General features: G+C 29.7%; 2 long non-coding RNA genes across 2 annotated transcripts in view; one reads left to right on the plus strand and one right to left on the minus strand.

Annotated features, from left to right (window-relative positions):
* The window catches only part of LOC139425982 (uncharacterized), a 134,413-nt gene extending 111,553 nt beyond the window's left edge, over positions 1-22,860 (minus strand). Inside the window, exon 1 of the long non-coding RNA XR_011637192.2 lies at positions 22,596-22,860. This is a non-coding gene — a long non-coding RNA (uncharacterized LOC139425982). The remainder of the gene's footprint in view (positions 1-22,595) is intronic.
* On the plus strand, positions 124-5,588 carry LOC122271630 (uncharacterized). Its single transcript, XR_015435638.1, has 3 exons — positions 124-408; positions 1,004-1,048; positions 3,289-5,588. It is a non-coding gene; the product is annotated as an uncharacterized LOC122271630 (long non-coding RNA).
* Positions 22,861-26,363: the final 3,503 nt, after the last annotated feature.

Here is a 26,363-nt window from a genome sequence, read left to right on the forward strand (position 1 = left end):
GTTATAAAATCTTAAAAACGTTTTACCTTAACCAAACTTAAATCTCTCCTTCATAAATTTATAAATTTCTGTCCGTTTTTGAAATTTGTAGTTTAAATCATAAAACAAAATAAACTTTTATGAAATAAATAAATAAATTTGTATTGTAACACTATAATTAATTTAATTCAATTGAAAAGAGCGATTAATGCAGAAACGAAAGGGAATCATGCAAAGACGAGAATCGACCTTAGTTGTTCGTTAAATCTATATAAAGCTACCCACTTTCCTAATTTATCAGTTTTTTCAGTTCGTTCCGTTCTCAGTGTGAACTTCAGCCAATCACATTTCTTCAAACTTTGTTTACATTTGTCCTTATCATGGATGCCTAATTCTCTCGTGGATGGTAATTCTTGGCGCTGTATTTTAGTAAGTGTATTTTTGTCTTTATTTCTTGCTTTTATTTACATATTCTTTATTTACAATTTTCTAGTTACAGAAATGTTAAAACGTATACTAAGCAGTATTTATAGATTAAGTAATCAAGACATATTATATTATTCTTGAAACTGCATGTGCTTGCATTAGGGTTACGACTTAAATTCCATTGCTTGAGAGGAAAATATTTTTAATGTTTTTTTTTTCTTCCCGCATTTCTTAATGAGACTTTATTAGAAACACTTTGTTCACATGTTATTTACATAAATTCTCATTATTATCATGTGATCACCGTTATTAACAAATTAATTATTTGTTAAGTTGTATATAATATTTTTAGACTTCGAATTATTTTATAATTGGAAATTATTTTGTTATTTTTAATGTTTAATTTTATTTTAAAAATTTCAATCATGTAATTTAAATTATATTTTATTAACTGTTGATACCTTGAAGTTTCAGTAAAACTAAAAAAGCGTTTTACAAATAAAGCAGTTGATACTTAAAAGTTTCATATTAACTACTTAATAGCTTGCATATATTTTGTTTACTATTATATAATTTCTAAATAAATTTTTTCTTTCAGAAATGATTTGGAAAACTTTATTAATTCCTTGTAATTTCCATCGAGGTATGTTTTCTAGTTCTTTTCATATTCAACATGCACATTATTATTGAAATTGTTTTTTTAATTTGATGGTTATTTTATACTTTATAAATCTACAATTGGGGATATTTCAGTGTCAGGATCTGTTGTGCCGGCTACAACTGTCAAGACGCTAAAAGGATTTTAAGCTTGCTAATTATATTTTTATTTATATATATATATATTTTTAAAAAAGACAAGTAGAGATTTGCTGGGATGGGTGCAAATTATACTCTTTAAAGTGGTCCTCTTTTTTAATGTTTTTGTTTTAATTTCTTTCAGACTGCTACCCGAAAGTTGCGGTGATGTGTTTTAAGTATTGGCTGAGTCTCCAGAATTCTGAAAGTGTTCGTTGGCAACCCTGCATTCATTATATTCATATCTTGGTACATAAAAGTGATACAGTGTTTTTAAAGATATTCAGTTTGTTAATAAATTGAAGTAGTGGAAAATTTTTGTAAGTTTTCGTATCGTAGTTACAAATAAATAGAACTGAATGTTTTCTTAATTTTTATGAATGTAAAAAGTATATGCAAATTTATTTCTGAGTTCAGCCACTGAATACTTAAATTTTTAACTTTACGTTCAAGTTTTGTTTGTTTAAACCCGTTAATGTTCTTTGTCTTAATAATACATTTAAATGCTAAGCTTTAGAGGAAGTTATGAGCTGAACTGTTTAAAAACTATTATATTGAAATTAAAATGGTAAAAAGTTACTTCAGATCATTCATACTTCAATCTTTGCATAGAGTCACTATGAAAAGTTGGTTGGTAATGTGCTTCTGTGATGTGGGCGCTGGTGATTTCTTTTGAGTTGTCAACAAAATTGGATAGTATGAGCGATACCTATGTTAGAAATTAACTTCCCTTTATTTGAAATAAATCTCTTTCAAATTACACAAAAATAATAAAATTTGGTAGGCCATTATTTTTTCTTACTAGGGTGCGGAAAATTTTGCAGTTCAAATCTTGAATTTTATAATTTGATCTACGTTTAAATTGGACAGTTGATAAATTGAGTATATTTGTAATTGATTGGAATCAATTACAAATATAACACTGTATGATGTAGGTGGTTGAAAAATAAGTATTTGCAATTGTATTTCTCATACTTAATAATTATTCTGAAAAATTGTTTTACTGTATAAATTTGTCTATATAATTTGGATAATTGTTTATTTGTAATATAATTTTTTTTTTTAAAATCTTCTATTTATTTACAGTTTGTGCGTTTCAATAGCTAATCTTTAAATTAACATCATACAGTGTTCGAAATTTTAGTACTTATTTTTTTTAAATTTTCTGCAGCCTTTTAGTATCAAATTAATTCTCATCTTGCAAATTAATACTTCTTAATTTTGTTTACAATATATGTAATACTTATTTTGAACAAAAGTATGGTATAATGTTTCAAGAACTTAATTATTAGGTTAAATATTGAGTCTAATTTCTTGTATGTGTTGTGTGTGTTACACTACACAATAGATTTTTTTTTAAATGTATGATTGAACAGTTCCTGAATATTCGTAACATTATTTATACACGCACATATTTTATTTGAATTTTTGTAAGAATCGCATATAATTTGAATTGTATAAAATCTGTTTTTTGTGCATTCTGGATCTTTGTCTAAGTTATTTACACCTGTAACAGCTAGTTTTTGAGTTTTTAAAAAGCATAAAAGTTAATTAAAATTTGGAGTAAATGTAGTACAGTACGCTATTAATATAAATACTAATATTATTTTTTTTTTAAAAAAGTATAATGCTTTTCTAATTTCAATCAGTTTATATCAGCTGAAAAATATATGCATCCTATTTGTGTAATGGTAAAATTTATCATAATCATATGAAAAACTTAACACAATTAAGCTTTCAGTTAATATAACTTTGACATTTTTAGCATTTTTCGTTGCCTATTTATTTATTAACATGATGTAAGAAAAGTTTAAAGCTTGTAAAATTTCTTTACTATTTGTATTCGTTTAATAATTCTTGCTGTCAATTTAATAGTTAGGAAAAAGTATACAAATGCCAAAAATGTCTTATGGAATTAACACTGCAATCTGAAATATTAACTTAATTAAATTAGCACTGTAATCTAAAATTTAGTATAAAAGGTAAAGCATAATATTAAAAGAAAAAGCATACAATATTAAAAATGAGATTTTTTGAAATTGCTGTTTAGTCTGCACTTTCTGTTTATTCAAAATTTGTTTATATTAGGAACTCTAAATGGAGACATTGTTGCTGGCTCTTATTTGATGAAGCTAGAAGGATAGTTCATTACATTAAAGAAACGTCTGAGAGATCCAGAAAACCACCAGCTAGACATCAAAGACACTTGAAAATTGAGCTTTTAAGCCACTTCACATTATTGAAACTACAATTCATTTCATTTGATTATAAAAAACATTTTTTAGGCTATTGTGGTAATGTTTTTATATCAATTTAGTAATTGTGTAATTCTTATATCTTATTGAAGACAGAGTTTAAATTATGTCATATCCAATGTTTAAAATTTTTAATATTGTGTTGTGTGTTTTTATTCAGTATATATATTAATTATTACTTGTTGAGTTCACAACAATTGTGAGATAAGAAAAGCTTTCTAAAATTTAGGGCTTATTTTATTATTTATGAACATGTGTCGTTATATAAATAATTCGCTCGTGAGATCATTGTTTTTATATCAATTTAGTAATTTTATATCAATTTAGTAATTGTGTAATTCTTATATCTTATTGAAGACAGAGTTTAAATTATGTCATATCCAATGTTTAAAATTTTTAATATTGTGTTGTGTGTTTTTATTCAGTATATATATTAATTATTACTCGTTGAGTTCACAACAATTGTGAGATAAGAAAAGCTTTCTAAAATTTAGGGCTTATTTTATTATTTATGAGCTTTCTAAAATTTAGGGCTTATTTTATTATTTATGAACATGTGTCGTTATATAAATAATTCGCTCTTGAGATTAAATTTTTGTAGGCGATAACTTATTTTTCCTAATTTAATTTTCAGATATTATGCGTTAAGTAAATTATCATAAAAATTAAATACTTCAAATAGAAAATGACTATATCAAATTGTGCTTTAAATCAAGGAATCTTAAGAAAAATGTCAATAGAAGAATGACAGAGTAAAATAATTCAAAATTTTTATTTATATTAGTTAATAACTTGTGTCATTTAAGCTTTCATTTGTAGCTATAAATACTACTCTAATCACTATTATGTTTGAATGATTAAAGTTGACTATAATTTAAATTTCAAATATATCTAAAATTAAATTGGTTTGTATTTAAATCTATAGTAGCAAGCAAGTACATTGATCAAAATGTAACAACTATATAGGAGAGAGGGGGGCACATGTGAACAAATTTTTTTATTTCTTCACTTTTCGAAAAATATCATAAATTTTTCATAGTAAAAAAGTCCATATGTTTAAATAGTATTTTCTTTGTCTTGTGGAATTTTTTGAGATTTTTCAATAAAATATTTCTTTACTTTATAATATTTTAGAAAAATGACTTCAGTTGTTCACATGTGCCCCTATTGGGGGCACATGTGAACAGGCCTGGGGCACATATGAACAAGATTAAAAACACAAAGCAATCATCATATTTCAAAGAAAAAAATCTTTAATATAACAGATATAGATACGCATTATACTGAGGGGGTTGTAGCTTACTATGTGAATTTAAATTGTACAACAGTACTGTCAATAAGAAAATAATTTTTCAGCTGTACAATAATTTATCCTTAACTGGGTTTTTCGCAACTTCATGTTCCACCGGTGTTTGTAATGGGCCTTTTTCTTTCTTCTCTAATACTCTTTCATGCTTTTTTTTCATTTTTTCTATCTTTTCATTTGTAGCTTTAACAATTCTATTTTCTCAGGTGTATCAGTTAATATGCGTGATGCGCGATCAACCATTTAATAATAAAAAAAAATTTTAAAGGAAAAATTAATACATTAATTATGGAAAATTAAATAATGATAATTTTAAATGCATACATATTTTTTAAACTTATAATATCATGAGGATAATAATCTTAATACTATGTAGGGGCACTTGTGAACTGTTCACATCTGCCCCAGATGTTTTGTTCACAAGTGCCCCCATCATCCTTCTTAAACCTAACTTGAAAAATAAAGAACTTTTAATTGAGTAAAAAAAAAGAATAATTGTCATAAACTTACCTGAATGTTCATATAATGATCTGCAATAGTTAATTTTAGTTTATTAGTTGATTTATATTATACTTTCACTTGGAGAAGCGAGCGATTATAATATATGCAACACCAGCTGATACAAAGAAATTGTCAGAATAGACCAACAAAATGTCTCATTGTTCTGAAAGTTTTTCAGAGAGGTAGGACTAGTACTGCCATCAATTGAAAATTTTTCGAGATTTTTTATTTCAAATCATATTGGTAAAACATACCATGTTCACATGTGCCCCCTGTTCACATGTGCCCCCCTCTCCCCTAATTATATTTTACAATGCCTGAATATTTTACAATGCCTAATTATATTTTACAATGCTTAAAAAATAAGATTTTGACTTATTTTAGTCAGTTTTTGGCTATTCATTACATAATATTTCTAATCCCCAATCAATTTTCATAAAATCTGAAGAATGCATTTACACTTTTCTGCATGTAGCTGCAAAACATTTTTTGTGTAGTAACTGTAAGTGTAGAAGTTTAAAAAAAAAAAAAAAAAAACAGTTCATTTGATTTTTATTAACCTAATGCAAAATATAGCTTTTGACAAAGTGCGAATTGATGTTTCATAGGGGATGTTTTATTTCCCTGTATAAACCAGGTACCTTTATTTATTTACTCGTATCAATGTTTTATTTTCCCATTCAGCGCAGTTCACTAACCTTCCTGTATCAAACTGTAGTACCTCACTATACTTGTGTTAAAAATAAATTGTTACATCATCCCAGTTTACTGGGTGCAGTACACTAGTGATACTGGGTTCGATATCATACTGGAATAAATTTTGTACCAGCTTATGAAACACCGGTTCCGGTATGATACTGGTTCCAGTATCATACTGGGATCAATTCGATACTGGTTTATGAAACACCGGTTCCGGTATGATACTGGTTCCAGTATCATACTGGGATTAATTTGATACTGGTTTATGAAACACCGGTTCCGGTATGATACTGGTTCCAGTATCATACTGGGATCAATTTGATACCGGTTTATGAAACACCTTTTCCGGTATGGTATTATACTGGATCCAGTATCATACCGGAACCGGTGTTTCATAAGCCGGTATAAAATTTTTTGTACTGGGAATTTTTTCCAATAGGGTCCTCCTGTTGCTGAATTTTTTAACGTAAGCAAGTCAAGCACCTGGGTGTCTGGCTTGATTTTTTTGGAATTTATTGCCCTAGCCCACGGATGAAAACTGTTGACCGTATTTTGAAGACTGTTGGCCGTATTTTGAAGACTGTTGGCCGTATTTTGAAGACTGTTGACCGTATTTTGTAGACTGTTGACCGCATTTTGTAGACTGTTGACCGCATTTTGTAGACTGTTGACCGCATTTTGTAGACTGTTGACCGCATTTTGTAGACTGTTGACCGCATTTTGTAGACTGTTGACCGTATTTTGAAGACTGTTGACCGTATTTTGAAGAATCAACTTTTTAAATTATGATTTATGACAAAACTTTAAATCATGAGAAAATTATCCGTACTCGAATTTAATTCGTGCTGAAGTGCCAGCAAAAAATACCCTCACACGCATCATAATATTAACAAAAAGAATTTTTTAAATTCAAATGTTTGCTAATTTATAAGCGTTATGTTTTGAAGAACCAAGTGTTGTTGAAATAAAAATTAATAACGAAAGTATTTTTTTACAATATACTTAGATCGTCAGTTTCAATGTATTATTTTATATCTCATTTTCATTTTCTTTTATTTTTAGAAGAAAAAAAATATTTGGCTTTTTATCACTAGAATAAATAAAGCGAAAAAACGTGAATGAAGCTAAAATAAAAAATACATAAAAATGAACCTTCTATAGTTTCGATTCTTCTTCAGCGTCGCCAAGGATGGCTCTTGTTTATAAAATTGAAAGAGTCGTGGTGGCTCAGGAGATAGAGTGTTCGCCTTCCAATGATGTGAACCGGGTTTAAGTCCCAGCAATGACTGGTCGATTCCACACCCGGCTTACATTGACAACAGTGCTGCCGTAAAATATCCTCAGTGGTAGACGGATCCTGGGTTAGAGTCCCCTTACCTTCAGGCTAACCGTGGGAGGTTTTCGAGTTTTTTCAAATACGGGTTAGTTTCACTAAAAAGTCCTCAAGAAAACAAATTTCTCCCAATACTTAATCCAGGAGTTCCCTTGTCTCCTGGATAAGGTTCAAAATTACAAGGCCAAGGAGTTGAACATTAGTAGTCGTAAACCCAAAATTGGGTCGGCTGTTCAAGATGGTTACAAAATAAAATATGGAATCGAAACTAAAATATGTCCATTTTTATGTCTCCATCGTTTTGCTTTATAAAGCAGAAATTTACAATAAATCGTTTTCATTATGGTATCACTAGAAGTTAGTAATAACGCAAATTGTTTTAAAACACAGACGTATAACAAAAAATATATAAATCACAATCTTTTAAAATAATTTCTCAAAATTTTAATTTGCTTCCAGAAAACATTTGCATTTCGAATAAAGCGAAAAATTCTTTTATTTTGGAATAAAAGGCAACACTCCAGGCTCAACTCAAATAAAAGCGTTATCCGAGAATAAGAAGTTTGAGGTACAATTTTCGTGGCTTATATCAAAAGAAGCGAATGTTAAAGTTTAAAACATCTGAAAAGATTTATGATTTGACGAATGAAATTACGTATGTTTTGTTGGTAGCAGGTGGTACATTGAATGCAAGATATTACAAAAGGTCTTAAAACTGAATCATTTGAAGAAAAAAGAATTTTAGGAATAAGCTAAAATGGTAAAGTGAAAAATTATTTACATTTCTAGAAAGAAAGAGAAGACTTTTATTCTTTTCTTTTTTTAATAGAAGTGGCATATAAAATGATCAACCAAGAAAATATTTTAAATAATAGCTAAACAATAGTAAAAATTAAATATTGATAAATTAAATGTTTAACTGTTTTTTTTCGCAAATAATAAAATTACCTTTTATAAAAGCTCTCTTTCAATGGTTCATTTAATGAAAGAATATAGGTTTTGCAAATTCATGTCGTTTTAATTTACTCACTAAGCAGACAGTATAATCTTTAAGCCTAAAATAATTTATGCTTATACATTTCCAATGCCTTTAGTGGTCAAAAACCTTTATATAAAACTTGCACGCTGGATAGATTACAGTTCGTCTGTAGAAATAACTCCCCTCGCCATGAAGTCCAATGCCGTCTGCTGCTATGGAAACAAGATATAGCCCATTTTAAAGAGTCTTCTTTCTCCCTTGATTCCCTTTCTCCCGCCGACGAGACAAAATCTGTCTTAAATAATTATCCAACTTGATTAGTTAAACTTCGTAACCGTAGTAACCCGCCATCACTCCTGATCACTCCTGATCACTTTACGTAGACAATATATACAAATATTTATAGCCTTCTAGCGTGTTTGAGATGCTAGAGGAAGACTTTTAGTTGTTCTCATTCTTCCTCCTAAAACCCTTGTCACGCCTGAAACTGCTTTGCAAGAACAATGGCTCACACTTCCAATGGAACTAGTAGACCGCATAATTGAAAGCATCTGCTGTGTTGCATTGCTGCTTGCATGCGCTGTGTTACTTCCAAATGTGATCATACTTCATATGAAGCATAGTCCACGCGAATTTTAAATTAGTTGCTAGTAAAATAGCCAAATATCAAAAGTCTTCGCCAATTTTCGAAAGTGCTCCCCTATTTTCGAAAGTCTTCGCCAAATGCAAATCTTAATTTTTTATGATTAATTTTTTTCCTATAGAAAACTATTTCACGGTTAGTTTGTTTCAGGCTTATATCATTTGGACCCAATTCTAAGTGGTTATGCGGCGCATCTATCGCAAATTATAGTAATCGAATAAAAAATACTGATTTGTTTAGAAAAAAATAATTTTGGCGCAATTTTGAGGATCGAGTTAAGTACATTTTTTTTTTAAGTGGAAGAAAATCATTCGTCAATAATTTAGTCAAAACACAATTTTATTCCCCAAATTTATAATTTAATCGCATTTGGCTAGGTGGCGAATGCTTTGCGCGGGTCCTGCCATAGCAGCCGTGGCTGCCATAGCTCTCAGTTGGTGTATCCCTGCTGAATGTATTTTTCTATTCCAAGCAGATACATTTGATTTATTCATTTCATACATATGCTAATTTCTCTAATATCATAATTTTTCTGTTTTATAATTTGTATCTTATTTTGTGCATTATTATTTTGTGCATACTATAAAGGGAGCCAAATTCATTAAATTCTACGCTTCATTTTTTAAGTTATGGTCATTTTTGTGATTTTATTTCTCCAACTTATAACCAGTGTAGTTAAGCTAAATCAAAATGTATAAAATGTAGTTGAATATTTTAAGAAGAACTCCCATGTCCTCATGAAATCTATGCTAGAAAAAAATATAAAGTTAACAAAAACAATGAGAGGTATCTAATTTTATTTAATAAAAGCATATTTCTTAAAATTACAAGTTCTTTTCTTTACAAAAAAAATAAAATAAATAAATAACAATAATATCAAGTTCTATGCAATTTAGAATATCAGATAATATGCTTTTGTTCTTAATTTATCTTAGGTTGTCTTATAATGTTTATATCTAATTTAATAAGTGCAAATAATACTGTGGCTTAATTTAAAGTTTATTAAACATAAAATTTGCTGATGTTTTTATAAGTATTTCCATTGATATAAAATAATACAGTCTTTTTTATTTGCTAAATTCTCTTGATTTTATAAAAAAAAATATTAAAAAAAAGCTAAAGCTTATAATCATAAGCTAAACTATTTAGAGCCTAAAAACAATTATCCAAATAATTAGATTAAGTTTGTTAACATTATACAACGCAATATAATTAAAACAATTATATTATGCTTATAATACTCGTAATTCTATGATCACATTCTTTAAGAAAATATTTTTAAGCGATAAATAATTAGGCATTGTAAAGTAAGGAATTAGGCATTGCAGGTTTAATCTGCATTATTTTATAGCAGCAAACAGAACGATCAATAGTAAGTTTACATTGCATTCCAGCCGTTAGCGTGCCTGACTGCGGAGCCGATGGTTGCGTGTTCGAATCCCGCTCAGGGCATGGATGTTTCTCTCTCTGTGGTCCATATCCTTTCTTCTGTGTGATTGTAACCTGCCCTATAAACGGGTTTGTGGTTGTATGACGTGGGCGACGCTACTCCTCCGCCGTGGCTTGGCCATAGGTGCTCACTGGGTAACGATAAGCAGTTCTGGCATTTCTGAGGCCAATTGGAAATAGACCCAAGTGCCCGCCATTAGTCAAAAAAAAAAAAAAAAAAAAAAAAAAAAAAATATATATATATATATATATATATATATATATATATATATATATATATATTGCATTCCACGGTGTGGATTGAGAAGATTTTGTTCTTAATTTTTTTGTTCTTAATTAGCTTACTACATTAATAATTATTTTAACAAATTAATATTTCATATTTATAATTTTTGTAAATTATTTTATTAAAAATATATATATTAAAAATATCCAGGTAAAAACAACCTACTTCATACATAAAAGAAAAAAGTTTTTCGGAGGAAATTAGAGCTCTGAATGTATAAAATAATCTACACTTCGGCTTAGATTAAAATCCATTTTATTATTAATTTCACACAAGTGTTATTAAAGTGCGTTAAATTTAAAAAAAAATATGTATCATATATGAACTAATGCAAAACTTATCAAGATTAAAGAAAAAGAAAAATTAATTTTTCCAAACGGATCTAAAAGCTTGAATAGCAGTTAAAACTAAATGCTTTAATTTAAAACCAAAGCTAGATGTTTTAAATCTTAAAATTATTTATGAAGCCAAGAATGCGTTGTAATTATTATTCTAAACATAACATGTAAATTCAGCTCGAAACTAATTTACATTAACGGACATAGATCAAGATTATGCGCTGTAAATTCCTCCCCTTTAGAAAGATTTCCAGATATTTCATTATTTGCTTCTTTGAAATTTCAACATTCAGAACTTAAACGTAGAAAAGCTCTTGTGGAAAGCCATCATCGAAATGAAACGCAATGAATTACATTTCTAGAACTACTTTAGGTAAACAACTCAAAGTAAATATTTTGTCTTATAAAATGTTTATTTTATCAACTGCTAAATCATGTAGCGTGTTGCTTCAAATTTAACGTCTAATTAACTAGAATTATAATGTTATTAATAAAATTAAATGCTTGAATAATTGATGTATATTTTAATGCTTTAATTGAAAACCTGTAAGATGTTTTTAAAATTAAAAATATTAATGAAGTCAAGCATCTGTAAGATCTCTTGTTCTAAATATAATTTTATTAACAATAACGTTATATCAGTAGAACTTTGTAAGCAAATTGAAAAATTTCATCACATAATTAAAAAATTCTTACATTTTTGGATAAAAGAAGTTTTTAATTAATCACATGCAAAAAAGTAATTATAATGAGATAATTCCAAGCAAAAATTATTTATACTGCCAGAATTTTATGCAAAAATTAAATTTAGTTAACATTTATTAATTTTTTGTTTAATCATAGTCGAAAAACTTGTATGAATACTTGAATCATAAGTTATAAAATTTTTTACACCATTTTAAAGATGGAAATATTACGTGGCAAAACAAAAAAATTCAGCGAAAACGGTTGAATAGTTAGTATATTAGGTACATTCGTCTATTCGTGTCAAATCATTACATTGGCTAATTTTGTCCTTATTGCCCTTTAACTTAGAATATTGTCATCATAACCCGAGTATATTCGCATATTCGGGTCAAATTACTAAATATTCTAATTTTGTCCTTATTTCCCTTTAACTTAAAATACTGTCATCTTAAACACAAAGTTTTTATTACATTTGTTTCTCCGTGTTTCCACTGTCCTACTTTCACTAAAATTCAAATAAAAATGTTTCTATATGAAAATATTTCTTAGCATTATGTACTTACAGTATTGGTTTTGGGGAAGTTATGATTTTGATTATGTGCGATTGACGAAAACAAAATCAATAGAGAATATAACTTGGAAAAATATCTTTATAGGTGTTATAAAAATTGTTCAATATCTTACTATTTGAGCATTCAATAATTGTAAAAAACAAAAGGCCAAAATCTACGAAAAGTCCAAAAAATATATAAAATATTAAGTTGTAGCTACAGTTCATACAAAAAAAAAAAAAAAAATGAAAGTCATATTTTGTAATTTTCAAAGACTGTAATTATAAATAATAAGTTTAGAATATTTTGCTAGAGTATTAACGTTGGAAAAAGTCATTATTATTTAATGTTAAGCTGAAACTCATTAATTTTCAAAGTATTCACACTTAATTATATCTTAAACTAAAAAATTACGAGAGAGTATAAAATATAAATTAAAAATAACGCGTTGCGTTACTTTAGGATCATTTTTTTTAATACTCAGAATCAATAAGTGTTTCATATAAATGGGAATTCAAATGGCATTTTAAGCATATTCTAAATCTTGAATGGAACATAATTAATGCAATGTCTTCATGGGAAATCGAGGAAATATGTCGATAATATTTTAATTTATAATTTTTGAAAATGCGATAAGAAGACTAGAACTAAATTACTTATATTATCAAGATGATTTTGTTTCCCTTTTAACGCTAAATTGCATCGCTAAACTACTATTTGGGATGGCATTTTTACACTCAGTTACATGAATTTGTAATGATATGAATTCTCCATACTCAATGCCATGAATTCTTAAATTAAAGATTACGTTTCATTAAAAGCTAAAAGTCTTCAATTTTATGTATAGTAACTATTTGATGTCTTGGTTAAATAACTTGAAATATCTGAAGTTAGTTTTATATTTTGGAAGGAATTAAAGACACGTTTAACAAACACTAAAAATTTCTTCAATACAAAGAAAAAGGAAAAATAGCTTGAAGTTCAGGGACTTATTGATCTTGAATCACTAAGAAAAGATGTTAGTGCGAATTGCTTTGGAATTATTATTCATAAGAAAAACAAAATTTACTTTGTTTTGAGAGAAGTTACTTCGGAAAATATTAAAGTTAAAATACTATTCGTTTCTTTTTAAACTACCTAGCACGGTCATCATTTTTGTATCGATTACTTTCTTTCCTTATGTTTAAAAATAAAATCTAAGACAAATATCATGGTACTGATAAGTAAATCATTCCCGCAACAATTGTGCGGTGGTGGGATCAACGGCATAATTGAGACTATTTTATTCAGTAATGCGCACAAGCCCTCTTTACTTACGAGTTCGTACTTATAAAAATAGAGTTGGGTGGGCTTCCGCCCCAAGCTGACACAGTAAATTCTAATTAGTTGCCAGTACACAAGGACAGTGCTCTTAATCATTGAGTAATCGCAACTTCATTTGATACTTTAGATTATGAAATGCAAAATTGAATATGCTTTTCGGTAGCAAAATTAATATATAAAAACGGATTTAAAATTTACCTAAATCCATTGATTACACTGGGGAACAGTTTTTTTTTGTTTTTGTTTTCTTCAGCTTAACATTTTTTAAATAGATCTTAAATACTTTCGTATGACTGATTTCAAATCTGCAATATTTTTCTCCCTAGAAGCTACAGCTTTCTTAATGGCTTTGTCTTTCTTAATGGCTTACAGCTTTGTCGATATGTACAAGTTTGAAAACGTTCGATGTAACAGGGGGTTATACAAATATTGAGACAAACTTCTCGGGGAGTTAGGGCACATCGTAAGGAATAAAATTGCACTGGAACCCATGTCCGGAAATGTTATCATACGCCGCTGAGGGCGTTTTCTTATTATGACCTGTTTAGTACACGAAAAAAACAAAACAATTCAGAATAGAGAAGAACCCTCAAAGGCGTATGTGGGCATTTCCGGTCATGAGCTCTTAAGATAGATTTGATTTAAATTTATTAAACTCCTCTAGAAATTTGTTGCAATATTTTCCAAACCCTCTGCATTTAACTCGTGCACATCGACAAAAAAATAAAATAAAAATTTTATTTTAAAAAAACAAACAAACCTGGTTGCTTTAAAAGCAAAATTAATTTCAGATTTGTGTGAAATCCCCACATCCGAATCAGGCTGGATCAAGTATTTGCATAAATTCAACAAAAACGTTTGGTCCGTAGTATTATTTATATTTATCATTCGACATTTCAAAAATTTCGAAAATTGTTCATAAGTTGAATTTTTTATTCTGTAATCCGTTCACGCTTCGAAATTCAAATCCGAAAATCCCATTCCTAAATATAATAATCAGTGGTATTAATGAGGCATACGAAAAAAAAAAAAAAAAAACAGTATACCGTGAAAAACATTCGATCTAACTGTTGACCGTATCAAGTTCGAACATACAATTTTAATGATTCGAAAATCAGACATCTTGAATGTGCGAAAAACCGCAACAGAAGAAAACTGTTGACAACGAACTGTGTTAGGAATGCAAAAAAATGTATGGGTAAAAAGTATAAACAAACTTAACAAAAAATGTGAAAATAATGCAAAATCAGTATAAAAAATGCACGTTTTAATGAAACTAATTAATCATTTGACAATTCCATTTAAAAATAATTTTTAGCATGTTTTATATTTTTTTATTGTTTTTTTAATTTATTACTGAATAGTGCTCAAAAGCCGTCAAATATTTAAAAAGTTTCAATTTTTTTAATTAAAAATATCTATAGACCGGGGTTGCCTGATAGGTAAGAAGTTGGACTCCTCGTGTTCATGAGAACGAGACTTAGAATGGTGAGTGGTGAACGCTAGATCTGTCGGGGTCACAAAGTCCTCCAAGTTCCTATACAAATCAATACCTCTGAGAGTACTGAATTGTAGAAAAATCGTTCTCTTGTTTACGATTTGTATATGAACGAATGGATGAAGTGTATCCCCTCCGTAAAACGGGCTGTGACGTGTGTGTAGCTGAAGTCGTATGCTTGGTCACACTGAAAAACAAGACCCCCCCTCTCTGTTTAAAAAATGTACTTGATTTCAAGTGACATTAGCAACAATAGAACAATAATAGCTTTATTTTTTATATTTTATTACTGTAGAAATTGCGAACTATGTTCTAAATTATAAGCTAAATTTTTGAGTTTATTGAAATGATTAGACCGAAATGTTACTTAATAATTTAATTATAAAAAATATTTTTGATAATTACATCCAAAGACGAATTTAATTTATTTTGAAATACATTATTTTTGAATAATTTTAAATATTGTGAATATTTATAAGCACGATTCACAATAAATTAATTGACAATTTAAACCATTTTAATGTTCTTAAAAATATATTTTCGATTTTAATATTTGAGTATATAAGCGTAAATTAAATTAAGTTAATTCAAGTAAGCAGTTAAGTAAATTAATTTAAATCTAATCCGGAAAATCAAAAAAAAAAATATACCAAATGCTTTCAGCAAAACTTAATTTGAGAACAAAAATTGGAAAGAAAAGTTAACAAAGCTATTAATAAGTGCTGAAGAATAGTAATAAATTATTAAACTGCAGTTTCCAGACTTTAACTATTCTCGTTACTTATTATAACATATTAAACTGAGTTCTTAATTTTACGAATAGCAACTAGTAGAGACTTTTACTAGAACTTTATACGTAGAAAAGGAACATTCAAATCTCATTAACCAATTTAAAGATTTAAAAATCAAATCAAGCTGTTTTTAATAGCCTCAAACTATTCTGAAGTACAGTCATTTGCGATTTACATAGAAAATGGAGAAATTTAATGTTCTATTTATTTAAAGAGATCCTCTTTACAAATTTAAGGCTTTTACATTCTAAGAAAATGACGATGAACAAATTATTCGAATTTCATTGTTTAAATCTAATAATTTATTTGTGCTTACATTCTAATGATTCAATATTTTGATGAAGCTTATAACATTTTATTATAATTTTTATACTGATTTATTATAAGTCATCCTAATAATTTTAAAAAATTGTCACGGTAATTTTTTTTTTATTAATTGATATGAGGTTGATAGATTAATAAAACTCAATGAGTATATTTTTGTATGAAGTATATAAGCTGGTTACTAAGCAGTGTGTTTTGGCTGCAAGCTTATTAACTCTCTGCCTATTTTAATGCTACTTGATTTTTTTATCACTCTTTGCCAGTATACGGACAATTATTGCTATTGCTAGCAAGTAGGCAAGATGTAGAGAGAAAAATAGTTTTTCAAAAACATGAGGAAATGAAAGTATTAAACCGGAACGTAATATTACGTCCAAAACAGGGTGTACAGTAATATTTCATCAAAAAGAGGTAACGAGTAAATATACTTTGTTCTCATTCTGATACAGTACTAAAATTGAATGCGAAAAAATAAGTATTAAATTACCTGCTTTGCTTACTAGCTGATAGGAAAATGATTTTTCTGATACTGATAAAGTAGTGAAAAATAAAGTGTAAATTTTAGTATAAAATTAACTAAATATGGTGAATTTTTCTCATTCTGAAATAGAGTATTAAAATTGAATGCGTAAAACTTGGTATTGAATTAAGTGTCTTGCTTATTACTTAAACGAAAACAAATTTTCTCATTCTTATAAAAATGAAAACTTTGGAAGAAATTTTTAAAATTTAAATACTTAAGTTGCCGGTAACGAAATATTTTAGAATGGATGTCAGGTATCTGATTTGCTTTGAGGTACTGTAATTGGGTATAATATAGCCTACGTCACAGGTTGTGTTGTTCCTACTAAATTTAACCCATGAACGGCATTTTCTGCGAGCCTAACTTCAAGCCACAAATAAACAAGCGAAGTGTTCGATCGTTTAAATAGCTGCTCGCCAGATTTTATTGCATTATAAGGAAAAGTTATTGAAACTAAATGCAACTAAATAAACAACAACTAAAACAAATAACAACTACTAATAACAATAACTAAATAAACAACAACTAAATTCCATTCGTTTAGCATTGCGTCATATGTTGTTCCTACTAAATCGAAGTAGTTGTGTTTTTTTCATATTATACCCAATTGAACCTTGAAAGTTTAAAAAGTAGTTTTTTACTACATTTAATACATGTTTATGTAATCCCCGTCAAAAATTATAGGAGTCGCAGTTACTTATTTAACTAAAAATGAAAAGAAAAAATTGGGACACTTTAAAAATTTCACAAAAACTTATCGTAGAAGTTCACATTATTTCTTTTATTGCTGGAAGAAACTGATATGAGTTGAAATTTATTTTAAGTCTATTTTTTGCAAAAAATCATTTTCTTACGTGAATCATTGTTTGTAAACAGTATATTTATATATATCTGCAATAAATTGAAATCTATAAAATTTTCTATACAAATTTAAGAACATAAATGCACGTCAGAGCATGTTTTAAGTTTTTCAGCTCGCTCCATTTTCTCATGTTCGCGTAAATTATGAAGAATTAATAGCGCATGTTCTTGGCTATGATTTCTCAAAGTACGCTGGTTCAATTACTGTGAAAAATACGTATGTGAACTTGTCGGATTATACGTGATTTGGTGAAACCTTTTATAAGGAGTAAAGTTGGAATAGTTTTCTTTTCACATTGTTTCTTAGAATCTTAAAATGTAATTACAAAGATTAATTTTAGCAATAATGCTGTTTTATCATATTACTGCAACCACAAATTTGAAAAATTGTTATTTTTCAATGCGCACCGAAATTTCTAATAATATGTTGGTACTAACTGATATCAATTAATAAAATAAAACACGAAATAAAGGGGAAAAAAATATAACTCGCAGTTAGTTTTCAGAGCACCCTAAATGCTATTCGACGTCATTTTTTAAATTTTTTTTTATCACTTTTATTGTTTATTTTTAATTTATTTACTATTTATTTATTATTACGTATTTGTTATATAGAAATTAACATTTATTTGCTACTTTATTAATTATAAAGATTACAGAGAATTATACTACATTGCTATATTATTGCACTACGGTGAAAAGAGGCATTTTTATGAGAAATTTACTATTTATTGTATGTATATTTATTGTATGTATATTTACAAGATTTTATTCATAGGCCTTATGTTATACTAGAGTATAGGGAAGTAAAAAAAAGCCTAAAAATTCTTCTCATTTTTTCAATTATTGATTGGTATTAATCAAAGAAAGTTTCTCAAAATGCTTGTTAAAAGTGATAAAATAGACATAGTATCATTTTTGTGACATGAAAAAGAGTAAATATTCCACAGTACATATGGAATAAAATTGTTTTTAAATGTCACAAGTTTTAGTAATTTATTTTATAAAATTAGAAGCATCTTTTAGATGTACTTCCCTATCGTGTATTATCCCCTAACTTGCACAAGGATATCATTGGCAAGAATTTCTTTACTAAACAATCCAAATCATCTTAAACAGCAGAAGAACTTTTTAAGAATGCATCTAAGATTCAAAGAAATGCAATTCTTGATTCCACCAGCTGTTGATGAAGTTAATTGAAGATATAAAAGAACGAAATCACGAATATATATCACATTTTATAAGCAGACTTTCCGTTAATCAAAAAAAATATGTAAAGCAGAAACAGATGGTAGAAATATTTAATTTCCGGACAAGCAATAAACGTTAAAATTCATTCGCAAAAAAAGTCTGTGTGCAATATGAATATTTCGTCAGCTTTTTCCATCATATGAAATCCCTGATACGAGTAGATTGCTTCCCAGTGACGATTCCATGAAACATGGTCTCATGGTTTTTATTTTATTTCATAACCGTCGTTGAACAGTCGACTTAATGTTTTGGGTTTACGACTACTAATGTTCAACTCCGTAGCCCTGTCATATTGAACCCAATCCAGAAGACAAGGGAACTCCTGGATCAGGTATTGGGAGAAATTTGCCTTCGTAGAGAATTTTTTTGATGGAACTAACCCGTATTTGGGTAACATAAAGAGGTTTACCTCGAAGAACTCCCACGGTTTGCTTAACGGCAAGGGGACTAACTCATGATCAGTCTACTACTCAGGATATGTCACGTCAGCACTGTTGTCGGTACAAGCCGGACGCGGAATTCGTGTCGACCATCCGGTTCACGTCATTCGAAGGTGAATGCTCTATCCTCTGAGCTATAGATGTTCCTAATATCATGGTTGTCATAATTTCAGAAGAAAGAAGCAAAATTTTATAAATAACTTCTGTTTTGTCTCATTTACGTCTGGCAAGTCTTGAAATTGGGTGTCTGTTTTTGAGCGCTTGGAGCATGTAGACTGTTACTTCCAATTTATATATTTCTTAAGCAAATGAATTTTTTTGATCAAGTAGTATCTCACTGCCTCAGTTTCTTGTGATATTTTATTTAACATCTATATCTAATTTCGAATATATGTATTTGAATGAAATCGATCCCAAGTCAATGGAACTAATACTTGAAAAGTTATTAATAATTTATTTACGAAAAGTACAGTTTTGTATTCTTTTTTAACTTACACCAACTTACGCTCCTTAAATTGCCATTTGAGCAAGTGAGATATAGTCTCGTATTTTACTTTTAATGTAAAGTCAAATATAAGCAATATGATGTCGATGCAACTAATAGTTTAGAAGAAAAGAGGGTTTTTAGAATGAAAATTATATATATATTTTTTTAATAATTATATTTCCATGAAAACCTTACAATTTTAATTGATTAAAAGCTTCCTTATATTAGATTTAAAAATAAAAAAAAATATTAAAAACTTGCCTTTATAAAAGTATCTGTATTGTAAAGAGGTATAAATACAAAACTGTACTACAGTTACATAAACATTTCATTAACTTGCAGAAACTATTAATCCTATCAACTTTGCTTTGTGCCATTTGATTCAGCGTAATAAACACAAACTAAACAATATCTTTAGTAGCCTATGGAGCAACACCAGACGTACAAATAGGTATAAACACAAAACTGTACACAAAATCTTAAATCATAAACACAAAATCTTAATAACGTCCCATCGACTTAAGTTTTATATAATTTAATTCAGAGTTAAAATCAGAGCCATTTGCAAAATCATCAAAAACTTGTCTAAACTTCTCGCTTATGGATTTAGTTTTTCTTCACACTAAAATACGTACTAGAGGCTATTTTCTCCTTATAAATCTATTTTGCAAATATTCTTCACGGGACTAAAAATAGAATACCATATTTGAAATCAATTCTCCAAGCAATTCGCACCAAGCAAAACAAATAACATTGTAAACAACTTTTCGCAACGTAAATTTCAAAGGCGTGTGTTAATAATAAATAGAGTAGTAGTCATGGCAATTTGCTTTTAAATCATAAATTAGTGACTGTTTTAGATGAGGAAATGTTTCGATGTTAAATTTGATAAATAGGGGAAAGAGATTATTAAAATAATAAAAAATCCAAATACAAAATATTTTCAACATATCTTTCAGTTTAAATCAAAATTATACTAAATATAACGTAAAGTATAATTATAAAAATAAACATAAGTAGACCATAGTGAACTCAAGTTCAGAGTCTTAATAATTCTTTTACATTAAATTGATCATGAAAATCCATAAAATTCAGTTTTGTCTTGAAAATTAACATTTTACCTTAAAAGTAAACATTTTTTTTCACATTACTACCAATTTTCTATGATAATGATTATTAGTTTCACACAATTTTTAAACCTTTTGAGTTTTTCAATTTGCAGTAAATGTTACTCTTTTTTCACAAATTATTCCTGCCTTTTCAGTTATCTGATAAATAACAAATGGAAAAAGAAATTATGTACTTCAAGCTTTTAATATCTGACAAAACCTACCTTAATCCTAAAATAGAGAAAGAAAATCAAAATTAAAAAGAAATTCCTATTATACTATGATAATTATAAATTACATTGTAAACAGTTTTTGTAACTCAAATTTCGAAGGATTTGTTATAAATAAATGAGGTAGTAGTTATCGTAATTTCTTTTGAAAAAATCAAATCGTCGTGATTGTTTTTAACGAGGAAATTTTTTATGACAAATAAAAAAAAGGATTATTAAAATAATTATTTTATTTATAAAAAAAAATATTTTCAACGAAGTTGGCAGTTTAAACATAAAGCTTCAAGCTTTTATTATTTGTTTGAATTGGCAAACATATTTTAATCTTAAAATTAAAAAAAAAATCGAACTTCAAAAAGACATTTTCTAACCTTACCATTTGATTATTAAAAAATTCGTTTTAATATTTTCAATAAAAATATAGATCTGAATTCAAACTACGCTAAATAACATGGGTTCACTATATACAGATTTTATTTAGCATTATATTCCAAAAACTAAAAATTAATGTTATTTTATTTTTGCTCTTAATGAACATATACTATACATTTCTCTTCTTTCCTAACAATTCTACTATTTTTCCCAATAATTTTTTTTTTATTTTTTATTTCGTAGTATTTTCTATTTATAATAAATGTAAATCATTTATCAAATAATTTGAAATTTTTCTCTTTTCTAATGAGTAAAAAAGTTTAAAAAATATCTAATTCAAATTCACATCTATATTACTATCAAAAGTAATTATTTATTAGACTAAAGTTTTAAAAAGTTTGAAACTCGATCTTGGAACTTAAAAAAATAACTTTTTTGTAACCGTACCGTATAAAAATTATGAAAGCATCATAAAATATGATAATTTTATGCAGCAATCCGATACCCTCAAGATATTTTTGCACAATTTGGCATAAATAATGAATGTGTCGTACTTTTTTTTACTGTTGTGAAGTGAGTATCGATTCAATGAAAGTTCCGCGAAATAACCTATCTTAACTGACAGTTTCAGAATACATTCATTTTTCATAACTGCGGTTGAGTGTAATTACAGGTGCTATTTTGAGGAAATATACTGTACCAACGATGAAAAATTATTAAATATTGAAGACAAATTTGCATCCATTGCTTCGATGAAAGATCATTATTTTTTTAGCTATCGCAATCAAAAAAAAAAAAAAAAATAAAAATCAGTTTCTATTTTGCTTAAATACAACTCATTCTATTCAAAAGGTCTATTTCTTAGGTACGATGAGTATTATAATTGCCTCCTTTAATATATATTAGTAACCATGATTTGAACCATATATATATATACATGATTGGCGATCTATAAATTTCGAGTAGTGACTATATTTTTAGCTTTTTAATTATAATACGATACGATACAGACAATAAACTCCCATTAGGTTCAATATTACGAATTTACAACTCTTCAAAAACAAGGTTTTTACGTATTATGAAATAACAGCGCAATTCGGAATGAAAAATAGAGAAAATACCTAAAAGAGATGGCGATGAATTTCAAAATAATACTTACGAATGTGTATGAAATAAAATGTCTTCAAAACATTTAAATGTCACTGGATTCAAATTGAGTGTCTAACAGAAATATAAAGAGTATTTGATACTATAGTATACTCACTACTATTTTCACGAAGCAGAAATCACCAGTGCTGCATGAACAAATAAACTGAAATTTCTTATTCATCTAAAACATCAGCACAATCCAATCAAACTTTCAGGGGCTACATACCAATTAATTATAAATACTTCACCTAAACGTTTAATGATTAACTTATTTGTTACTCAACTGTTAACAATTTTACTATAACTACTTTTTAAACATACGCTCCCTGAAATTCGGTAAAGCATATTATTTATTTATTGAGAAAGCATATATTTGCAGGCTTGTGTGGTCAATTAACGCTTATAAACCTTTGTCAAAGAGAAAGACAGATAGCACAACGCAGAGATACAGTTGTTCATTTACGTCGCACTAGAGCTGCACAATGGGCTATTGGCGACGGTCTGGGAAACATCCCTGAGGATGATCCGAGCACAACGCAGAGAAGCACAGCACGAAGATACATCCAGGGTAGCAGTGTAATTCGAACCCGCTACCTTCATGCTACGCACAGTATTTGGCGGGTGATACCGCGTGACCAAGGATTTCGCGTTTTTATTTATTCATTTACTGTTAGTCCCTCAGTGAATTGATCGTTAAGACACGGTTCCCAGCAAATCACCGAAGTCAAGCATCACTGGCTGCGGTCAGTGTGCGGGTGGGTGACCACTTGGATCAGTCTGAGTAGGGACCAAGGGTGTGCACACAAGCCAATAAATAAATAATATGCTTTACCTTGTTAATCTGTTCTACCATAAAGTGCTCGACTTCGCGTGCAGGTCGTCGGGCTACCTAAGCGGGGGTGCCATCCCCTCTGCAGAGGATCAAAATTGTGATGGTATGTCTTCGGATTATCCTCAGGAATGTTTTCCAGACCGTCGCCAATAGCCCATTGTGCAGCTCTAGTGGGACGTAAATGAACTACAACAACAGCAACATCTTTATTTACGTTGCACTAGATCTCCACAATGGACTATTGGCAACGGTCTGGGGACTGATCCGAAGCCATGACAACACAATTTAGTGATAGCCACTTCTTCAATTAAGACGTAGGTACTGGTAGGCAGGTACTTTATTTACGTCACACTAGAATAGTACAATGAGCTATTGGTGATGGTCTGAGAAACATCCCTGAGGATGATCCGAAGACATGCCACCTTTTTTGATTTTCTGCAGAGAGGATAGCTCTCCTGCTTAAATTAAGACATAGATCTGAAGGCGAAGGAAATTTTCTAAAGATCACTGTATCCATGCTCAGTGAACGACCACAGAATTTTCAAATCCATAGATTTTATGAGGACGACTTAGTGGGGTCGAGTATTGAACCCTTGTCCCTCCAAAGTGAAGTTCGATTCTCTAACCACTGGGCTACCAATAACCACTGGAAAATGTTGTTAATCACTTGACTGCTTATTTCTGTAGAGCTCTGCTCAACAACATATTTTGAAACAATAGAAATGTTGATGTAGGTTACTGAAAAACTAAGGTCCTGAAATTTGATGGCAAAATTTATTGATTTATAATCTAAATTCACTAAAGAACTATAGTTCTAACAAGTGAATAGCATACAGACACTTAATGAAACTAGTTTCAAAAACTTTTGTAGCGGAGAAGAAGACCATGACGCTCATTTTTTACAAGTTTATACACTGAAGTCATTGCATAATTTTCGCTTCAAGACAAAACATACCGCGTGAATGTTTCATGCGTGGAATTCCATGCGATAGTAAATGTAAGTGGATTGGTTACGATAAACTTTATTTTTGATTGTTGTTGTTGTTATTGTTAATTTACGTCGTACTGGAGCTGCACAATGGGCTATTGGCGACGGTCTGGGAAACATCCCGGAGGATAATCCGAAGACATGCCATCACAATTTTGATCCTCTGCGGAGGGGATGGCGCCCCGCTTCGGTAGCCCGAAGACTTGCGCGCGAAGTCGAGCACTTTACAGTAGCACAGTTTAACGAGGACCAATACCGCACACCCTCGGTCCCTACGCAGGCTAATCCAAGTGGTCACTCACCCGCACACTGACCGCAGCCAGTGATGCTTGACTTCGGTGATATGCTGGGAACCGTGTCTTAACGATCAGTCCACTGCGGGACACTCTATTTTTGAAAAAAAAAACTGAAAAAAGTTGAGAGTTTAGAGACTCACCTCTTGTATTGCAAAAGACAAGGTAATGGGCACATTTAACGAAGTTTCCGCACTTGCGAATGCATTGTGTGCGGATTTTAACATTCGTATAACAAACTTCCTAACTACTAAGATTAAAAAATATTTGTGTGGCTGATAGTCAAAAGTCTAAGACAACAGAAAGAGGGTTATAGGCTCTTTCCCGATGTCGATGTAGAACTCCCGTACTCCGACAATATATTCTAAAAACTGATTAATAGAATTTCATTAAAATTAGGGAGGAAAGGAGTCTATCACTGTGGTAGCTACCCATAATTAATTGATTAATTGACATAATTAATTTCTACTTTCCCATTTAAGAGTTTAATTTTCTTGATGTTTTATACCTCAGTGCACCGTGTTTAAGGTGACAAAAGCATAACATTTTTCTTGCTTTAGCTTGGAGTTTGTATTTTTTTTTATAATTTTATAATAGTCGTTGAACAGCCGACCCAATTTTATGGATTTACGACTGTTGATGTTCAACTCCGTAGCCTTGTAATCTTGAACCAAATCCAGAAGACAAGGGAACTCCTGGATCGAGTATTGGGAGAAATTTGTATTCATGGAGGACTTTTTGGTGAAACTAACCAGCATTTGAGAAAACTCGAAATCCACCCATGGTTAGCCTGACGGCTTGATTTGTCTACCACTGTGGATATTTCACGTCAGCACTGCGGTCGATGTAAGCCAAATGCGGTATTCGTATCGACTGGGATTCGAACCCGGTTCTCCTCTTTGGAAGGCGATTGCTCCATCCGCTGAGCCATCGCGGCTCTGCAGTTTGTATTTTTTTATTTTATTTTATAACCGTCGTTGAACAGCCGATCCGATTTCATGGGTTTACGACTACTTACTATCAACTCCGTAGCCTTGTAATTTTGAACCAATCCAGAAGACAAGGAAACTCCTGGATCAGTACCCCCAGAGGTATTGATTTGTTGTGTATTTGTAAAATATTAAAATTATTGGCCACTTCCAATTAATTTATCTACTTGGAGGAAACCTTCTCTAACCTTTCTCTTTGCAATGATCGTACAATCTTGTGATAGTGCGTGTAACAATTAAAAAACTGATGTAATACATATGCATGCGTGTGTGCTCAATACAAAAAAGTGCCTCCCTTGTAGAATTGAGAAAAAAAAACAAGAGAGAGAGAGTGACAGTATAAAGATAAACCTAGCATTATGGTGGGACACAAACCGCCACGTATTAGAGCGTTTTGATGGAAAATAGTATTAGTAGTATCTAGTTTAAGCCGTACAATGAGCTTATGGCTACCGTCTAGGAAACATCTTTGAGTAGGATCCAAAGACATGCTATCACAATTTTGATCCTCTGCAGAAGATATAGCTCCCCCGCTTTGGTAGCCCGATAACCTACGAATGAAGTCGAGTACTTTACGGTAAAACAGTTTAATGTGAACCGATACCACACTACGTCGGTCCCTTCGCTGGCTGATCAAAGTACTCACCCTTCCACAGACTGTCCGCTGAGAGTGATG

This window comes from Parasteatoda tepidariorum, chromosome 7, assembly GCF_982258835.1.
Source record: "Parasteatoda tepidariorum strain Cologne lab strain chromosome 7, Ptep-v5.0, whole genome shotgun sequence".
NCBI classification, from domain to species: Eukaryota; Metazoa; Arthropoda; class Arachnida; order Araneae; family Theridiidae; genus Parasteatoda; species Parasteatoda tepidariorum.